Source organism: Eleutherodactylus coqui, chromosome 5 (genome assembly GCF_035609145.1).
Source record: "Eleutherodactylus coqui strain aEleCoq1 chromosome 5, aEleCoq1.hap1, whole genome shotgun sequence".
NCBI classification, from domain to species: domain Eukaryota; kingdom Metazoa; phylum Chordata; class Amphibia; order Anura; family Eleutherodactylidae; genus Eleutherodactylus; species Eleutherodactylus coqui.
The window spans coordinates 188414769-188435693 of NC_089841.1; positions in this window are offsets into that span (position 1 = coordinate 188414769).

Genomic DNA, 20925 nt, shown 5'->3' on the forward strand with positions numbered 1-20925 from the left:
GATATCGGCATGACGCCGGCAAATCGCCAGTCTTTTCAATGGGGCCAGTGGCAGCAGCGCTAGCCCCATTGAAAAGAGAAGCAAAATGCCGGGGACTTCTGCCACAGCTGTCACAGCTGTGACAGGAGTTTCCTTCATCCCCGCAGGGACCGCGGGGATGAAGGAATACTCTGCCACAGCTGTCACAGTTGTTACAGCTGTGGCAGAAGTTCTCGGCATTCTATCACATTGCTTTCAATGGGACCGATCCTATTGAAAGCAATGGTTTCTGCCAAGCCCCGCGGAATGATTATCGGGGAAGGGCTTGAAATATAAGCCCTTCCCCTATAATCTGCCAAAAGTGTGTAAAAATTTTTTTAAAAATTATACTCACCTCTCCGGCGCTCAGCCGCGTCCTCCTGGTCGCTCCCCAGCACTGCTATTAAGCTCTTTCAGCAGTCGTGGATTTAAAAATCCCCGTCTCCTGAAAGGGCTGTGCAGATTGGCTGAGGGCTCAGCCAATAGCAGCTACTGCTTAGGTATTGGCAGAGCGCTCAGCCAATGACACACTGCCCTTAGCTATTCATTCATGAATAGCTATTCCTGCTAGTACAGCCGAACGCGCGACAACCATTTTTCATTGAGGTAGATGCATCTGAGGTGGGGGCAGAAGCTGTATTGTCTCAGGAAGTCAGTAGGAGATCCGGGTATTGTCCATGTGCGTTCTTTTTGCGAAAGTTTAGTTCGGCAAAACGTAACTACGACTTGGGTAACCGTGAGTTACTGGCGATCAAATGGGCTTTAGAAGAGTGGCGACACCATATTGAGAGGGCTAGAGACCCCATTACCGTGTATATCAATCACAAGAATTTGGTATATCTTGCCAATGCTAAAAAACTCACATCTCGTCAAGCAAGGTGGGCGTTGTTTTTCGCCAGGTTTAATTTTGTCGTGACATATTCCGGGAGAGAAGAATGTGTAGGCGGACGCCCTGTCACGGAGCTTCGGGTCGCCGGATAATGAAACAGTGACTCCTGAGAATATCTTGGAACCTGAGGTGGTGATGGTAGTTGTAGAATCTAACTTCGTCCCTCAACTACAGAACTGTCAGCAGGATGCTTCTTCGGGGGTGCCGGAGGGCAGATGGTTTGTGCCAGAGACCTTACGTCTCAGAGTCATTGAAGAATCTCATTCATCGGTTTTCGCAGGCCATCCGGGGGTACAGGGGACTCTGGATCTTTGTTCTAGACACTTCTGGTGGCCAGGCATGTCTCAGGAGATTCACGACTTTGTTAAGGGAGGCTCTGTCTGTGCACGCAATAAAAGTAATCGCCGTCCTCCGGAGGGGCCTCTGAGACCGTTACCTTCTTGTCCGTGGTCACAGTTGTCGGTAGATTTTATCACCGATCTAGTGGAATCTCAGGAGTTCACCACTATCTTAGTGGATGTCGACCGGTTCTATAAGATGGTACATTTTGTGGTGTTAAAGAAGTTACTGTCGGCAATAGAATTTTCTAAGATTTTTGTAAAAGAAATCATGCGCCTACATGGGGTTCCCCAAAACATTGTATCTGATTGTGGGGTTCAGTTTGTTGTGCAGTTTTGGCGAACCTTCTGCAGAAACCTGGGAATGTCGCTATCCTTCTCGTCAGCATTCCATCCGCAAACCAATGGTCAGACTGAACGGAAGAACCAAGATTTAGTGCAATATTTACGGTTGTTTTCCTAACAAAAAGGCTTATCAGTTGGCAGAGTTCCTGCCACTGGCAGAGTTTGCGCTAAACAACCGCACTTGTTCTTCCTCTAGGGTATCTCCATTCTTTTGTGTGTACGGTCAGCATCCTTGCTTCCTTACAGCGATTTTTACTCCAGCTGTCTGTCCTGCAGCTGACATCGCCACCGCTGCGCTGCAGGGAGTATGGAGGGACATGCAGAGGAAATTGAAGGCAACGGGGACTTGGATGCAGTTGCGTAGTGGGAGGAGTGTGTCAGTATCTGAACCGCACAGGGTGGGACAGAAGGTATACCTGTCTTCTAAAAATCGCAAATTAAAGGTCCCGTCCTTGAAGCCGGCGCCGAGTTACGTAGAGCCCTTTGTCATCACATGTGTAGTGAATCCTCTCGCCTATGAACTCGATTTGCCAGCTACATGGAGGGTTCACAGGGTTTTCATAAGTCTTTATTGAAACCTTTTGTCCCTTCAGAAACTGGCAGACCGACCCCTGAAGTGTTACAAAGTATAGTTCTTACATCAGAATTTCTGCACTGTAGGGCCGTAGCCGGTACCTACACAATCCCGCCATGTGGCTGATTGTACTCTAAAGGGCACATATAGCAGGGCAGACAGGATACTACTGCTGGTTATATTTCTAATATTCCCAATGAACTGTACATATCATTGTGGCTACTATATAAAATAATCCATAAAATTATGCCACCCAGAGGGGTGATCTTATAATAATGGCATAGCAGTGCTCACATAGCGGTTATGGCTACACCACACATTGTTCTGCACTGTTCTTTATTGCACCATCAGGAACATACATTTCAGCAGTCTATTAGCATCTACTGGATGGCACCTGCTTGTGGTCCAGGTACAACCCGTTAATGATATAAAACTTACATAGTACAGATCGTTACCAGTCAGGCGTTATCTTATAGATGTTCTGGGACTTTTATATACTGGCTCACCATATGCAAATATCCCTCCTCCTGTCTTATGTCCTGCAGGCTGAAAAGCAGAAGACCCCACCACTGGTTGTGACTGTAAGCCGCTGGACTTCAGGGACTCTACACATCATGTTGCTGTTCTGGTGTATGCTGTGTGCATCTTCACTTCATGGTAAGGCGGAAACCAATACGATAAATGGATCGAGTCATTAACTTTTGTCTTCCTACTAATTTGGTAATTCATCATTGGCAGGAGTGTTGGCACAGAATCTGGTCATTCAGTCATCCTCAGAAATCAGAAAGCCTGGGGACAGTGTGAAGATGTCCTGTAAGGCCTCCGGCTTCACATTCACAGACTACTATATACACTGGATTCAACAGGTTCCAGGGAAAGAAATGAAATTTATCGAAAGGATTAACCCCTGGGATGGAGGAACTGTATATTCATCATCATTTAAAGAAAGAGTCACGATGACAACAGACAACTCCATTACTACAGCCCATCTACAGATAGACCGTCTGCGTGAGGAAGATTCAGCTACTTCGGATAATAAATATAGTCTGATTTTGTTAATATGCTTGAAAACAGCATTAAAGACAAATACTTATACGGAGGCTCTCATATGAAGAACATGTCAGATTATTAACTCCTTCCCACTCCAGGATGTACATTTACACCCTGGAGCGTCAGGGTATGTATGTAGAGAGGTTGCGGGGCAGCCTCTCTTCATACAGCGCGGGCGTCAGCTGTTTGTTAAAGCTGACACCCATGGCCAATAGCTGCAATCGGCCGTACTGCCGATCGCGGCTATTTACCCTTTAAATGCCGCTGTCAATTCTGACAGCGGCATTTAAATCCTCTGGTGTTTGGGAGTCCCGCACGCCCTCCCAGCGGTGAGATCGGGGGAGCCGTGCAGGTGTCATTGCTGCCAGGGGGCTTCTGAAAGGCCCCAGGGCTGCCTTGAGAGACTGCCTATCAAGCCATCCCCGTGGGGTGGCATGATAGGCTGCCTGTCAGAATGCAGTATGATGTAATGCTATAGCATTACATCATACTGCAGGAGTGATCAAAGCATCGCATGTTGTGGTCCCCAGGGGGACTTAAAAGAAAAGTAAAAAAAAAATCAATAAAGCTTTATTAATTGTAAATAAATAAATAAAAGTTTAAATCAGTTACCCTGTCTCCCAGAAAAAAAAAACACAATAATAAGCGATCAAAAAGTTGTATGTATTCCGAATTGGTACTATTGGAAAGTACAGGACTTCCTGCAAAAAATGAGCCCTCGTCAACCACGTCGATGGAAAAATAAAAAAGTTATTGCGCACAGAAGATGGCGGCAAAAAATAATTGAAAAAATTAAATGTCTTTGAAAAAAAAAAAGAGTAGTACAGTAAAAAAAACCTATACAAGTTTGGTATTGTAGCAATCCTACTGATCCACAGAATAAAGTTATGTTGTTTTTGTTGCAGTTTGTGCACCATAGAAACAATACGCACTGAAAGATGGCGGAATGTCGTTTTGTTTTGTTTTTTTCATTTTATTCCACTTAGAATTTTTGAAACGTTTTTCAGTACATTATATGGTACATTAAATAGCACCATTGCAAAATACAACTCGTCTTGCAAAAAACAAGCCCTAATACATTTACGTCGAATGCAGTGGTATTTATATTATATGAAATAAATGGGAGATACTCCTGCTATATGTTTGAACTCACTTTTGAACCATTGCACGTTGCTCACTGGACTTGAACTGTATTAATGTTAAACAAAACTTGAAAAATTGAGGTTTTCTAAAACTGAGTAACAGTGTAATAAATAAATAAATCTTATTTGTATAGCGCTAACTTATTCTGAAGTGCTTTCAGGTAATATTTATTTATTATCACCTACAAAGCTTGGAACTCATTTCATGGAGCTTGAAAGGATGAAAGGCTGAGTCAACCTTGAGTCGGCTACTTGAACCAGCGGAGATTGAACTCACAACCTTCAGGTAGTGAGCAAAAGCTTAGGACTGCATTTCTGCTGCTGTAACACACTGCGCCAGAGTGTATATTTGTAGTCTCCCAGAGTTAAAGTGGCTCCTCCATAAGTATGAATGCAATTGTCTTGTGCTTATATATTGTCAGTGTCTTCTATGTGCATGAATTTGATGGGTATTGCACCTCTGCAGCACTGAATGGGTTAATGTTTGGGTGCTGTCTGGAAAATGTATCTTGTTGTGTGTCACATGATCATGTTTTTATATGTGTGTGAAAGGTGTAGTGCAAGGGTCTTCTTGCAAAAGTTAGTCTTCAAGTTGAAGAGGTTGGAGACTTTAGGTAATTAGTAGAAATTGTGCCTTGTATTACAAGAGACCCCAGGATTGAAGAGGCAGAACGATTGCCTTCCGAGTACCCTGAGCCCAAATCACCCAGGCCCTTCCTGCTATTGACCAGGAGGACTAAAAGAGAGAAAGGAACCGCCATGCAGTGCCGAGTGCTTTCTTCCGAAAAGTGAGTGTTGACTGGTAGAAAGCTGGAGAGAGTGAAGAAGAGTGGCCGGGAACAGAACCCCACAGAAAACTTTGACTGTGGATTTTTCTGTCATCCTGTGGTTTCTCCCTGTTACATCACTAATGTTGCCTGCACCAGTGTCCTGATGGTTGATGGATAGAGTTTGGACTGTTAACTGTTATTTCCAGTAAACAAGCTTAAGCGACCGTTCTTGTTTCTGCTCTGAAAATGTAATCCCTGCTAGTGGACTCTTTATTAACAACATGTGGATTCACTGTAGAAAATGGAATGGTGGCGTCATGAGTGACAAAAGGACCTTAAGGTAAACTACTACTTAGGTTACCCTGTGAAACTCCTCCAGTGATAACTTGGACGGGGTCCCGTGCTACCCCATGGGGAGGAGATGGTAGAGCCCCGTGACAAGGCCTAAATCTGCCCCTCTGTATCCTCGGCTGTGGGCCCGTTCCTCGGACGTTGCATATATATACAGTATATGTACACACACACACACAGTAATGTACAAACATTTAGGCAGGTATGGAAAAGTGGTGTAAAGTATAAATGTTTTCAAAATGAAGCCGCCTTCACACTGGTGAGAAAAGCGCATGAGATCTGTGTGTTGTGGGACACAGAAATCTTTTGAATGGAGTCATACATATGAGCAAAGTTTTCCCTGCATGGCACTACAATGCGATGTGGGAAACAAATCGCAAGATGTTATATCTGGCTGCGTAATATCGCATCTCCCATTGTTTTTTTATGGGGCTGGCGGCAGCATCACACAATATGCAAGATGCACGATGTGTGATGCAAGGTCTCCAAGTGAGAACAATAAGAGAGAAACTCTGCGATCCTCCGCCGTGGCTGAAAGTTGCAGCGGAGGATTGCTTCTTCTCCAAAGTGATGCAAGTCGGTTTTGACATAAAAATGCCTTGTATCCGCAGGGAATTCAAATATTAGCGTGTGTGATATCGGGCCTTAGGCCTCATGTCCATGGTAAAAATAAGATTTAAAATCCGCAGCGTTTTTCCTGCACGCGGATTCACGCCCCATAGGTATGCAATGGACACCCGCAGGTAAATACCGCGGATGTCATTTTCCCCTTGAGGCGCAGATTGCGTGTGTGGGAAAAATACTGCGGCATGCTCCATTTTAGTGTGGGTCTCCCACGGGGACGGCTCCCGCAGGCTTCTATTGAGGCCTATGGAAGCCGTCCGGATCCATGGCACACCCGTGCCTGAATTTCTGCTTTCCGCGCACGGGAGAGCAGGAGTTAAAAAAAAATGGAGTGCCCGGCGCATGCGCTGCACGCTGCTAGCGTGCTGAGCACATCCACCAGGCCAAAGAAAGAAGATCCAGCCACGACGGAGGGCAGGTCCGCAGCATCCAGACAGGTGAGTAAATTCTTCTTTTTAACCTCATGTCCCCGGGAAAGGAGGGACCCGCTGCGGGATTCTGCATGAAGAATCCACGGCGGGCCTTACAAGGCCTTACAAGTGATTTTGTCAAATAGCAAGATGCAAAAGTGACTAAACTAAGGAAAAATCTAAATTAAATCAATGTTTGGTGTGATTACTCTCTGCCTTCAAAGCAGCATCTAACTTCTAGGTACATTTGCACAAAGTCAGGGATTTTGCATGATTATAGTCAAATGTATTATTAACCAATTATATCAAACAAGGGATAATGATCATCATTTTCATATGTAAGTTCAAATACAGTCTCTAACTGAAACAACCACAGCTGAGTAGGAGGCTTAAAACTGGGTGAGGGACAGCCAAACTCCACTATAAAAGTGATGTTGTGGAAGACAGTTTCCTGTTGCATGCCATACACCATGGCAAGACTGAGCACAGCGACAGGACACAAAGTAATTCTACTGCATCAGCAAGGTGTGTCGCAGACAAAGATTTCAAAGCAGACCTAGGTTTCAAGATGTGCTGTTCAGGCTTAAAGAAACGGGTAACATTGAGTACTATAAACACAGTGGGCAACCAATCAAACTTAGGCCTCTCTCACACAGGCACTTTTTACCACAATTAGCATGGCACTTTCAGCATGGCGCTAATCACGGTACAGCGTTCAAATTGTTTTCAATAGAACCACTCAGACAGCCTCAGACAGCCACTTGATCGCAGCACTTTTCGAGTGGTGTCTGTTCTATTTTTGAGTGTTTAGGAATGCTAAATTGTGGCACTTTCAGCTCGCTTTCTGGAACACCTGTGTGAGGGCGGCCTTAGTGCAGCAGATGAGGGACACATCATGCTCACTTCCCTTTGAAATTGGAAGATGTCCAGCAGTGCCATCAGCACAGAACCAGCAGACACCAGAAGGACCCAGGTACACCCATCTACTGTTCAAAGATGTCTGGACAAAAGTGGTCTTTATGGAAGTATTGTGGCCAAAAAGCCATGCATACATTCACCAATGCATAAAGTAGTGCCTGTCACAGTGATATGTCTGCGGTGTGTATTTGTGCAACTAGTGGTCTGTATTCATGAGCTGCAGGCTAGCCACATCCACCTCTAACCTCCAGCCATTGACTGTCAGTTATCTCTCCATTTACAATAGTAGTCAGGCAGCAGTCAATCATTGGCTGGAGGGCGGGGTGGGTGTAGATAGCCTGCAGTTTATGATTATCCAGGACTGCTTCAAGTATCAGAGTGCTTCTTTATTATAGGAAATGACTGACAAAATCATAAATAAAGAGATAATAAATGTATAAACTTCATACCAATCAACATCCTCATAGACATACAGCATATAATACAGCTATCAATTATATATGTCCCACAATATGGAAATTACGTGACATCACTTCCTATTCTGTAACATCTCCTCCATAATAAAGACAGTGCTGATGGGTCACACATCACCTCCTAGAAGTAACCAGCAGCAATGAAGACTTTCCTGCTCCTCCTTATATCACTGGCCTGCTTGTCAGGTGAGCATTACTAGAGACATTACTAGTACATTAGTAGAGAGATATTACTAGCACTATGATGAGATGTTTATATGGATGGAACCTTATTCTGTGTATTTCCAGGTGTCCAGTCTCAGCGACTTGTCCAGTCAGCAGACCCAGTGGTGATAAAGCCCGGGACTTCCCACAAACTCTCATGTGAAGGGTCTGGATTCACCTTCAGTAGCTATGATATGCAGTGGGTTAGAGAGACTTCTGATGGAAGATTACAGTGGGTGGCTTGGATTAGCTATGATGGGAGTAGCACAAGCTATCATGATTCTGTTAAAGGCCGATTCACAATCTCCAGAGATAACAGTATTAACATGTTACATCTACAAATGAACGACATGAAGTCTGAGGACACGGCCAAATATTACTGTGCAAGATACGGATACACATTGATACAAGACAATGTCTGAGTGTGACATAAACTGCTAGAAAGATTCATCATTTCCCCACTAGAGGGCAGCATATCCTATAATTTTACAGAGCAGGGAAGAAATAACATTAGAGCTACAATATACATACTATATTTTAGTGCGCATTTGCATGGGAAAAGAACACATCTTGTTTTCATTAAACTAATTTGCATGTTTTGTTTTGCCCGCCCAATTGTGCACAAATTCCATACTCAAGAAGTGAGGTAAAAAATGTCATTGCCCATGCAAGTAGGCAATGCCCGATGTGCAAAGATTCAGCATAAATGAGCACGCTGATACGCATACGCTCGTGTGACACAGGCATACGGGTATGTACAATTACCCAGAACGGGCAATACATAGTGATAAGGCAGTTCTGGAAAAGGAGGTTGTATATTCTGAAGATGTGTGCTTTATTGATGCTATATATTATAAATTATGTTATTCTTATTTGGTTATACTGACTGTATTATGGCTCAGTCAGATGGGCATTTTTATGTGTAAATCTATGTGCGCAAAAACACATGCGTAAAAAAAAATTGCGTGACCGAAGCGGGCATCACGCTGAAAAAAACCCACACTTGGCCACGTTTATGCAAACATAAAGTGTGCTGCCCAGCGGCAGCCCCATTGACATATAGAGAGAATCGTGATCGTCTGCCACAGCTGTGGCAGAGAAATTCTTTATCTCCGCGGTAGGACAAGAGAGTATAATACAAAAAGATACCAGCGCTCCAGTGCTTAAGAGTATTAGATGTTGCAGGACGCACAAATGCAAATTATGCTACTTACTTTACAAGGGTGCTTAGTATGAAGCACCCCTGAATCGCGGAAAGCAGGCAAAGGATATGGAATATATGAAGATATTCTTTAATATGCGACGCGTTTCGGCCAAACAATAGGCCTTTTTCAAGCATTAAAATACATACAAAACAATATCTCCGCGGTGAGTCGCCTTGTCACTGAACACAGTGACAGCATTATCACAGTGTCTAGTAAAAATGGGACTCCCTGCGGAGGTGAAGAAATCCTCTGCTACAGCTGTTACAGCTGTGGCTGCGGACCGCAATGCTATTCCATTGAATTAATTGATTCCTAGCTATAAATTCAAAGCTGAGTGCTGCCTCTGATTGGTCACAGTGCTCAGCTAATCATTGGCAGCCCTTTCAACAGGCGGGTATTTCAAATCCCCGCCTGCTGAAAGCACTTCAGAGCAGTACAGGGAAAAGACCCTACTGGATGCGCTGGGCCCCGGCATCCGGAAAGAGGTGAATATATATATATATATATATATATATATATATATATACACACATACTTTTATATATATATATATTTTTTTTTTTTATTTTTTTTTTTTTTGCACATTTTAGGAATGATTTTCAGGGAAGGGCTTATATTTAAAGCCCTTCCCCGAAAATCACTGCAGGGCTTGCCGGCAGCCCATTGTTTTCAATGGAGCTGGCTGTAGCACCGCCTCCAGTGAATTCATTGGGAGAACATTGCGCTCCTGTTCCACATCTGTCACAGCTGTGCCAGAGGATCGCGATCCTCACTGTAAGTTCTCAGTGGGGTTGGCGCTGCTACCGCCCGCCTCATTGAGCACAAGATGAAACCCCTGGATGTGACAGCATCTAGGGGTTTCACATCCAAAAAAGATGGATGCCGCAGTTACCTGCGTTTTTAAATCCGCTGCCCTATAATTGTGAGGGTATATGTATATATCGCCATATGTTTTTTTATGCTTTTATACCTGTATGCTAGTTCTATGCAATGCTAAAATGAGAAAAACTTAATATGTGGCCTTATATCAGATATGCCAAAAGCTTGGCAAGGCTGAGAGAGATGTGTCCAGAAATTCAGAGATGATACAGAACCGGATACGAAGGCCGCGTGCTTGGCTGTTTTCCCAGAAGCACCATATAACGACTGTTTAACTACGTATATGACTAACACTGCCTCAGGCGGAACTGCGGACATCACATCTATGGTTATGCGGTGGATTTGGGCCAATAAGAACCATTACACATTTCTAGTGACGTGACAAGGGATATAAAGCCCCATGTAATCTGTAATAAAGTGCACAGTTATTTCCTTGTATGAGGAACTATACCAGACCTCCCTGTGTGGTGTTTTTTCTTTACCACCGGCAACAAGGCATTGGGGTGGGCCTGATTGGTGCTGTACGCAAAATTTCCCTGACATAATTACCGCTGCACATTTTTGTGCGCAAATAAATATCAGGCATATGACCGCTACCATTAAAAAGCATTGGTTCTTAATAGATGCGGATCGCAAACGCAAGTAACATGCACACATAAAAACGCCCATCTGACTGAGGCCTCAAAGGGAATCTGTCAGCTCAGAATGTGCTCTTTCAGTGGGCAAAATCCGTGTGTGAAATTCCAACGTAGAACTTCATGTTTCCACATCAAGAAGTGATATGCCACTTCTTGATGTAGAAATGTGATTTTCCATTTGCCATTGTCAGTGAAAATTCCACCTGCAGAGCTGCGTAAAAAGCCGTAAGTATTGATGTGGTTTTTGAAGTGGAAAATTCTGTGGCAAATACCGCTGCATGAACAAACCCTTAAAGTGCATTCACACATTGCTGAGAATATCGGCGGCAAATCCATGACAAAATCCACACCATTTGTTACAGATTTTAGTGTGGAAAATTCACAGCAAATCAGCTACGTATGAAAGCACCCTAATACTACTGCAACCAAGCAGAGGGGTACCCATTCTTATAGATGTCCATTGAGGCCCCAGTCACACGGGCGTTTTGCAGCACAAATTTTTAACTCATCAGTTATGCATTCAAAAATTTGCATGACCGAAGCGGGCATCAGGGTTGAAAAAAACGCTGCTAGCAGTGTTTATTCGCTCAAAAAGAGCGCTACCTGCTATCCCCTGCTGCGGCTGTGACAGCTGCAGCAGGGGATTTCTTGGATGTGAAACCCGGCAGCTGCGGCATCCCCTTTAACATACAGAGAACATCACGATCCTCTGCTACAGCTGTGACAGCTGTGGTAGAGGATTTCTTCATCAACGCGGGGAGTCCCATTGTCACTGGACACTGTGACAGCATTGTCAAAGTGTCTTGTGAAAATGGGACTCCCCAGTTGATGAAGAAATCCTCTGCCACACCTGTTACAGCTGTGGCAGAAGAGAGCAATGTTTTCCCATTGAATTCAATGGACCTGGCAAGCACTGCAGTGATTTTCGGGGAAGGGCTTAAAATATAAGCCCTTCCATGAAAATCAATCCAAAAATGTGTGTTAAAAAAAAGTATACTCGCCTCTCTGCAGCTGCCAGGGCTCAGCCGCGTGCACCCGGCTCTTCTCCTGCACTGCTCTGCAGATTTTTCATGAATGGGTGAGTGCTACCTCTGATTGGCTGAGTGCAGGGACCAATCAGATGCAGCTCTCAGCTGTCATTCAATAGCTGAGAGCTGCCTCTGATTGGTCACAGTGCTCAGACAATCAGAGGCACCCCTTTCAGCAGGCGGGGATTTTAAATCCCCGCCTGCTGAAAGCTCCTCATAGCAGTGCATTTTTGGATTGATTTTCAGGGAAGGGCTTATATTTTAAGCCCTTCCCTGAAAATCACTGCACCGCTAGCCGGCAGACCATTGCTTTCAATGGAGCCGGCTGTATTGCCGGCTCCATTGAATTCAATGGGAGAATATTGCTCTCCTCTGCCACAGCTGTCACAGCTGTGGCAGAGGATCGTGATCTTCACTATATGTTCTCAATGTGGTCGGCAGTGCTGCCGCCGGCCCCATTGAGCGCAAGGTGAGACCCCTGGATGCTGTCGCATTCGGGGGTTACACATACACGGAACACCGGTGTCCTATAATTTTCGCCGCATGCGTTTGTGTGCATGTAAAATTCGCACATGTGCCCTCTACCATTTGAAACCATTGGTTCTATTTAGATGCGGCCGGCAAACACAACTGACAGACACGTGTTCAAACACCCATGTGACTGAGCCCTGATATCACGTTTTCAATGTATTTATGGATAGTTAATGCAGTATTAATATAGAGGATAACTGATCAGTGGGGGAATGACCACTAGGACTAACACATATTCTGAGAATAGGGGATTGGAGAGTCCTGAAATGAATCAAGCAGCAGTCACACATGCACTTTGCCACTGCATTCATTTCAGTGGAACTGTGGAGATAGCAAAGCACTTAAACTCTACTATTTCCAACAGTCACTGTAAAGTGAATACAATGGCAGTGTGCATGTGCAACTACCACTGCATGCATTCGAGGATGCTCTAAGACCCTGTTCTCAAGATCATGGAGGGTCCTAGTGGTCAAACTTCCACTGAGCAGCTATTTCTTATCTTTCTTCAGTAGTGTAGCTAAATGCAACTGGGACCATAAGTTAGGGGGGGGGGGGCGAAGGCCCCCCTCATTACTGCCACGAATTTACAAATGACTAACAAGATGCTGTCTGTAAAAAAGACTGGTGGGTCATCATCCATTTTGCTGCATGTTTCATCCATTTTGTAGCTTCAGTTGATATTTCACTTATTTTCTCACACCTCACTGTTGAATATTCACATTTAGAAAGGCAACTGGGCCCACCTTACCTTGAATAAGAGCTGTGATGTAAATAAACCCCGTGCTGGCTCCGAAATTCAAATGAGGGTGGACACCCACTGGCGTTATATTCTCTCTTGCACTGTGAGAGCAAGTGAAAACACTTACCTTGCAGCGCAAGAAAAAACGAAGGGACAAAAGGTTTCAATAAAGACTTATGAAAAACACTGTGAACTCTCCTTGTGGCTGGCAAGTCCAGTTCATAGGCGAGTGGATTCACTACACGTGTGACGACAAAGGGCCCCACGTAATGCGGTGCCAGCTTCAAGGATGGGACCTTTATTTTGAGATTTTTAGAAGACAGGTATACCCTCTGTCCCACCCTGTAAGGCTCAGACACCGACAGACTCCTCCCACTACACAACTGCATACGAGCCCCCGTTGCTTCCAAGTTTTTCTGTACCTCTTTCCATGCTCCCTGCAGCGTATCTGTGGTGACGTCAGCTGCAGGACAGACAGATGGAGTAAGAATCGCTGTAAGGAAGTGAGGATGCTGCCCGTAACACAAAAGAATGGAGATACCCCAGTGGAAGAACAAGTGCGGTTGTTTAGCGCAAACCCTGCCAATGGCAGGAATTCTGCCGACTCATGGGCCTTCTCGCTAGCAAACAACCGCAAATATTGCACTAAATCTTAGTTCTTCCACTCAGTCTGACCATTGGTTTGCGGGTGGAATGCTGACGAGAAGGAAAGCAACGTTCCCAGGTTTCTGCAGAAGGCTTGCCAAAACAGCGCAACAAATTGAACACCGCAATCAGATACAATGTTTTCGAGAACCCCATGTAGGCGAATGATTTCTTTAACAAAAATTTTAGAAAATTCTATTGCCGAAGGTAGCTTCTTTAATGCCACAAAATGTGCCATCTTAGAGAACCAGTCGACAACCACTAAAATAGTGGTGAACTTCTGAGATTCCGGTAGATCGGTGATAAAATCTACTGATACCTGCGACCACGGACAAGAAGGTACCAGTAACGGTCTCAGAGGCGCCTCCGGAGGACGCCGCCAACTTTTATTGCGTGCACAGACAAAGCATCCCTTAACAAAGTCGCGGATCTCCTGAGACATGCCTGGCCACCAGAAGTGTCTAGAACAAAGATCCAGAGTCCCCTGTACCCCCGGATGGCCTGCGAAAACCGATGAATGAGATTCTTCAATGACTCTGAGATGTAAGGTCTCTGGCACAAACCATCTGCCCCCCGACACCCCCGAAGGAGCGTCCTGCTGACAGTTCTGTGTTTGAGGGACGAGGTTAGACTCTACAGCTGCCACCACCACCCCAGGTGCCAAGATATTTTCAGGAGTCACTGTCTCACTTTCTGGTAACCCAAAACTCCGTGACAGGGCGTCAGCCTTCACATTCTTCTCTCCCGGAATATAAGTCACAACAAAATTAAACCTGGTGGAAAACCACGCCCACCTGGCTTGACGAGCTGTGAGTCTTTTAGCATTGGCGGGATATACCAAATTTTTGTGATCGGTATATATGGTAATGGGGTGTCTAGCCCCCTCAAGATGGTGTTTCCACTCTTCTAGAGGCCATTTGATCACCAGTAACTCACGGTTATCCACGTCATAGTTATGTTCTGCCAAACTAAACTTCCGTGAAAAGAATGCACATGGGCAATACCCGGATCTCCCACTGACTTCCTGAGACAATACAGCTCCTGCCCCCACCTCAGATGCATCTACCTCAACGAAAAATGGTCACCGCGTGTCTGACTGTGCTAACACAGTAGTAAACGCTCTTTTTAGATGACTAAAAGCCTCTAGGGCCTCAGGCGACCATCTTACCAAGTCGGCCTCCATCTTAGTAAGAGTGGTCAAGGGTTGAGCGATAACTGAGTAATTCTTAACGAACTTACGGTAAAAATTTGCCAAACCCAAAAACAACTGGAGAGCCTTTAGGTTATCAGGTCTGACCCATTAGAAGATTGCTGCTATTTTATCTGACTCCATCTGAATCTCCATGGGTGAAATAACATAACCCAGGAAAGATACTTATTTAGTAGCAAATATACATTTCTCCAACTTGACAAAAACACGGGTCAGAACCAACCTCAGGTACCGCACATGTGAATCCCAGTCTGGAGAATACACCAGAATGTCATCAAGATATATGACCAGAAATACCCCCAGGTAGTCATGGAAGACCGCATTCATAAAACCCTGGAATACAGCGTTGAACGCGGTCTTCCATTCATCTCCTTCTCAAATGTGAATCAAATTGTAAGCCCCCCTTAAGTCCAGTTTGGAGAACCAGTGGGCCCCTACCACTTGATTCAACAGGTCTGGAATCAAGGGTAAAGAACACTGGTTCTTCACTATAATTTTATTCATAGTTCACACAAGGCCTCAATGTCTCATCCTTCTTCTCTGCAAAGAAGAGACTTGCTCCGGCAGGGGACCTGGACAGCCGGATATATCGTTTGGCCAGAGACTCTGTGATATAGGACTTAAGGGCTTCGTGCTCACACCCCGACAAATTGAAAATGGCTCCCTTAGGGATGGGGCTGTCGGGAATCAAATCAATCCCACAATCCCACAGCCTATGGGGAGGCAAAGTCTCAGACAGTTTCTTGGAGAATATATCTAGAAAATCAGACAAATACTTCGGGACAAGCACAGTATCTGCTGAGCACATGGATATAGTAGTTAAGTGATTATGACAGGACAACCCCCAATGTGTCAATTCCCGGGTGGACCAATCAAATTGGGGGTTGTGCAGTGCCAACCAGGGCATACCAAGCACCACCTCAATAAACATCCTTTCCATAACCAGGAAGGACAGATTTTCAGAATGGAGAACACCCACAGTGAACGGTAGAACGGGAGTACTCCATTGGACAACACCTGCGAACAGAGGAGCTGAGTCAATACTGGTGAAGTGTATGGGGGACTTTACCGTGCAGAATTCTGTCATCAGAGATCTGACAAAATTTTAATTAATCAGATTGGTGGCAGCACCCGAATCAATAAAGACTTAACGGAATCGAATAAAATTCCGGAAGCCAACCTGACAAGGCACCAACAACTTAGGGAGTACCTGTGATCCTAGGCGATCCTCCCGATAACCACCTAGGATCTATAGTTTTTCCGCAGGTTCAGACTGATGTTGCTGTTGCTTCTGTAGACAGGTCGATGTCCGGCTTCCCCACAGTAGAGGCAAAGACTGTGAGACATCCAGAACTGTCGCCGTTCCTCGGGACTTAGCTGATCCACTTTCATAGACTCGGCACCAGGAGTTGGCATGGGAGAAGTGGGAACGGGCCTGCAGGACTCCCTAGTTTTACAGCCCTTTACATTCCTTTTTTCTAGATCTTAGCCTCCTGTCAGCTTTTACTGCCAATTCCATCGCCTCATTAAGTGTTGCGGGAGTGGGATGGGAAATAAGTAGATCCTTGACAGCATCAGAAAGACCCAACAAAAACACATCTTTGAGGGCACTATCGTTCCAGGAGGTTTCACCGGCATACTGTCTAAACTTAAAGCAATAGTCTTCTGCACACTGCTACCCCTGAGTGGGATGGGAAATAAGTAGATCCTTGACAGCATCAGAAAGACCCAACAAAAACACATCTTTGAGGGCACTATCGTTCCAGGAGGTTTCACCGGCATACTGTCTAAACTTAAAGCAATAGTCTTCTGCACACTGCTACCCCTGACGTAAAGCCATGAGATGGTATACTGCTAACCCCGCCCCGTCCAGCTCATCAAAAATGCCTCCTACTTCCAGAAAAATTAGATCAACAGACTGCCGGCAAGCCGAACTCTCGGGTAAGGCCCATGTCTGGGGGGGGGGGGACCCCGCAGTAGGGACATAATCAATCCCACCTTCTGGGACTCTGAACCGGAGCATCCAGGCTGCATCCAGAAATATAGTCTACATGCCTGCTGAAAACAAAAAACTTGCTTCTCTCTCCGGATAACACCTCAGGGAGAGGACACTTGGGCTCAAGGATAGACGGGGCAGCAGAAACCTGCGCCGACACCCACTGCTTCTGGGCGACTATACGACCGGACAGGTCTTGGATCACGACCACTAGATCCTGCAACTGACTTGCGAAGGTACTCATGGCTGGGCAATTTTAAGGGCCAGTTATTATGTTAAGATATCCTACCCGATGATACGCCAGCCCGGGTTGCCCTAGAGCTTACCGGCAAACCCCTGTCCCTGCCTACTTGCCTCCATTCCTGGCTAACCCCAGGCGGGCAACTGGGCTGCAGTCCCTATTCTCACTAGGGACCGAGAGGCGGGACTGGTGTACTAAGAAGGAACAGGGTAGAATACTGACAGGAAGGACAGATGAACAAAACCAACCGAAAATACATGCAGACTGAGGCAGATGGAATAACCTGGAAGAAATAGCAACAAGCTGAGAAACAGGAGACTGACAGAGGCAGGATGCAAGCACACTGACAGAAACCAATAACTGGCAGTGAATGCACCTCACTGCCAGCCTTATAAACAGAAGCCTCCGCCCAGGGGCAGAGAGAGGGAGACAACTACCTCCCAGCAGGATTCAATATACACTCACAGGCGGCACGCGTGCACGGCAGTCGGACAACAACCTGGAGGGACCCGCAGCCGCTGCATGGTAACAGTCACCTTTAATGCAGTGGAAAGCTTACAGTCTGTTTTAGTACTTTAAACACTTCCCTTTTGCGTTTATTGCCCCCTCACAATGGTTTTCTCTTATTCCAACCCCTTTTATTCCTGTAAGGTATGAACCTCTCACAGTAAGTATTTAAGATGGTTTTAAACATTTCCCATTTATTGTCCGTACTTATTTTTGAAGGCATTGTCCCAGTCAATAAGGTTTAGGGTATCTCTGAGCTGATTGAGCTTGGTCTTCCTAACTTCTAGTATTTTCGTAGCTCCTGTATAAAACTCTCTCTTGAAAGACAAATTGACATTTATTAAATTATGGTCACTATTTCCCAAGTGTTCCCTACTTGCACCCCTGTTATTCTGTCAGGTATGTTGGTTAATATTAGGTACAAAATGTCCATCCTCTAGTTGGGTCCTGTACAAGTTGAGTAAGGTAATTATCTTCAGTAATCGACAGAAAGATGTTTCCTTTACTATATTCACAGGTTTTATCTTTCCACTAAAACTCCAGATAGTTTAAGTCCCCATAATTAATTACCTCATTGAGATTTATTCATTTATTTGCCTCAGTAATGGATTTTCAGTAGCTTCTGTTATATATGGTGGTCTATAGAAAACCCTTTGAGGATTTAATTATTGTTTTTCCGTCCACTAATCACTACCCATACAGACTCCATATGTTCATTCCCCTAAAATATATCTTCCCGTAATGTGGGCTTTAAACATGATTTTACATAAAGACAAACCCCTCCCCCTTTCTGTTTTTTACAATCCCTTCTGAACAGACTGTAACTCTGTAAGTTCACCACCGAGTCACAGCTTTCATCCAACCAGGTCTCTGTTTTTCCCACTATGTTGTAGTTTTCCTTAGACATTGGTTCTTTTTTATATTGTGTGAATCCTTATTAACTATTCTGCAAGTTCTAACTGTACTAACCCCATCACCACTCCACCCCCATCTCCATTACTTAGTCCCAGGTTACTGTCTACCTTATCTGACCTTTCAATCTCTCTGGTTGCCCTTCCCCCACTCCCTAGTTTAAACACTTCTTCAACCTTTGGCCATCTTCTCCCTCAGCACAGCTGCACTCTCCCCATTGGCATGCAGCCCATCTCTACGGTAGAACCAATAGCCAACAGCAAAGTTGTTTCAGTTCTACAGGAACCCAAACCACTCCTTCCCACACCAACTCTTGAGCCACTTGTTAACCTCCCTAATCTCCTGCTGCCTTTCTAGTGTGACACGAGATACAAGTAGTATTTTAGAAAATACTACCCTTTGGAGGTCTTCGCCCTAAGCTTCCATCCAAGTTTCCTAAAAACGTATTTTAGGACCTTCCAATTACCTCTAACTTGTCAATTGGTGCCAATGTGCAGGATGACCACTGAATCCTCACCAGTCTCTTCCAGTAATCTGTCAACCTGATGCGAAATACATCAAACTTAAATGCCAACCAAGACAACATACCGTTTGATGATCTTGGTCTTTTTGGCAGATTGCCCCATCTGTCATCTTAATAATTGAGTCCCCTACTACCAGGATCTGTCTCGCCTACCCTGCGCTCCTATGCCCATTCTTACTGCAGCAGACATACATCTGGTAGTCAGAGGCCATGTCGTGCTTCAGCAGTGCTAATCCTTTAATGGCATCCCCCTCATCTGCCAACTTTGCAAACTTATTGAGGTGTGCCAGTTCAGGACTAGACTCCCTGAATCTATTCTCTCTACTCCTCCTTCTAACTGTCACACAGAAAACTGCCTGCTCATCCTGCTCTCCCAAACTACCATCCACCCCCACATCTACCCCGTGAATGCCTGCTCTGAGAGCAGCAAACTCCTTTCCATGTTGTCAGTGGATCTCAGTGTTGCAAGCTGCACATTTAGATCCATGATCATGGCTTCCAAATGTGCAACATGCTCAGATCTTGTATAGCAGTATGCACCCTTCTGTCCAAGGACTGCATACATGCCATAGGATATGCGCTGGATAGCATTGTCAATCATGGAGCACATTCTGAATGGGGATTATATAGATAGATTAGATTAAGGTGATATATGTAAAAAATTCAAATAAACAGTAATTACATTTCCCAGAGTCCCTGAATCCAAAGTCACTAATCCCAAGTCACACACTTAGGGTGAAGTCACACGAATGTATATCGGCTCGGTTTTCACGCCGAGCCGATATACGTTGTCCTCATGTGCAGGGGGGGGGGAGGCTGGAAGAGCCCAGGAGCAGGAACTGAGCTCCCGCCCCCTCTCTGCCTCCTCTCCACCCCTCTGCACTATTTGCAATGAAGAGAGGTGGGACGGGGGCGGGGCTAATTCGCGGACCTTAGCCCCGCCCCCATCCCGCCTCTCATTAAAAATAGTGCAGGGGGGCAGAGAGGAGGCAGAGAGGGGGCGGGAGCCTCAGTTCCTGCTTCTGGCTCTTCCAGGCTCCACCCCCTGCAGATGAGGAGGACGTATATCGGCTCCGCGTGAAAACCGAGCCGATATACGCTCTTGTGAACGCACCCTTAGGGTGAAGTCACACAAACGTATATCGGCTCGGTTTTCACGCTGAGCCGATATACGTTGTCCTCGTGTGCAGGGGGGGGGGGGGGATGGAAGAGCCAAGTGCAGGAACTGAGCTCCCGCTCCCCATCTGCCTCCTCTCCACCCCTCTGCACTATTTGCAATGGGGGGAGGTGGGACGGGGGTGGGGCTAATGCTCAGAACTTAGCCCCGCCCCCACCCCGCCTCTTCCCATTACAAATAGTGCAGAGGGGCAGAGAGGGGGCCGGGAGCTCAGTTCCTGCTCCCGGCTCTTCCATCCTCCCCCCCCCCCCTGCACACGAGGACAACGTATATCGGCTCGGCGTAAAAACCGAGCCGATATACGTTTGTGTGACTTCACCCTTAAGGAACTGTATACTTTAGAAGACAGTATAGTTAGAAGACAGCCATGCATGCTCACTCAGCTCACATGCTTACTTATGTTTTAATTTATATAGGACTTATCTGTAGTACTTCTACTCCTCTGTTAGGGGATTGCTGCAATATATGCATGTGTGTCCCCTCCATGCCACAATTACTGTATCCTGTATACAGAGAAGAAATATATCTGCATGCATGGACAGAGAGAGGACAGGCTATACAGCTATATGTGCGCTATGGAGCAAAAAG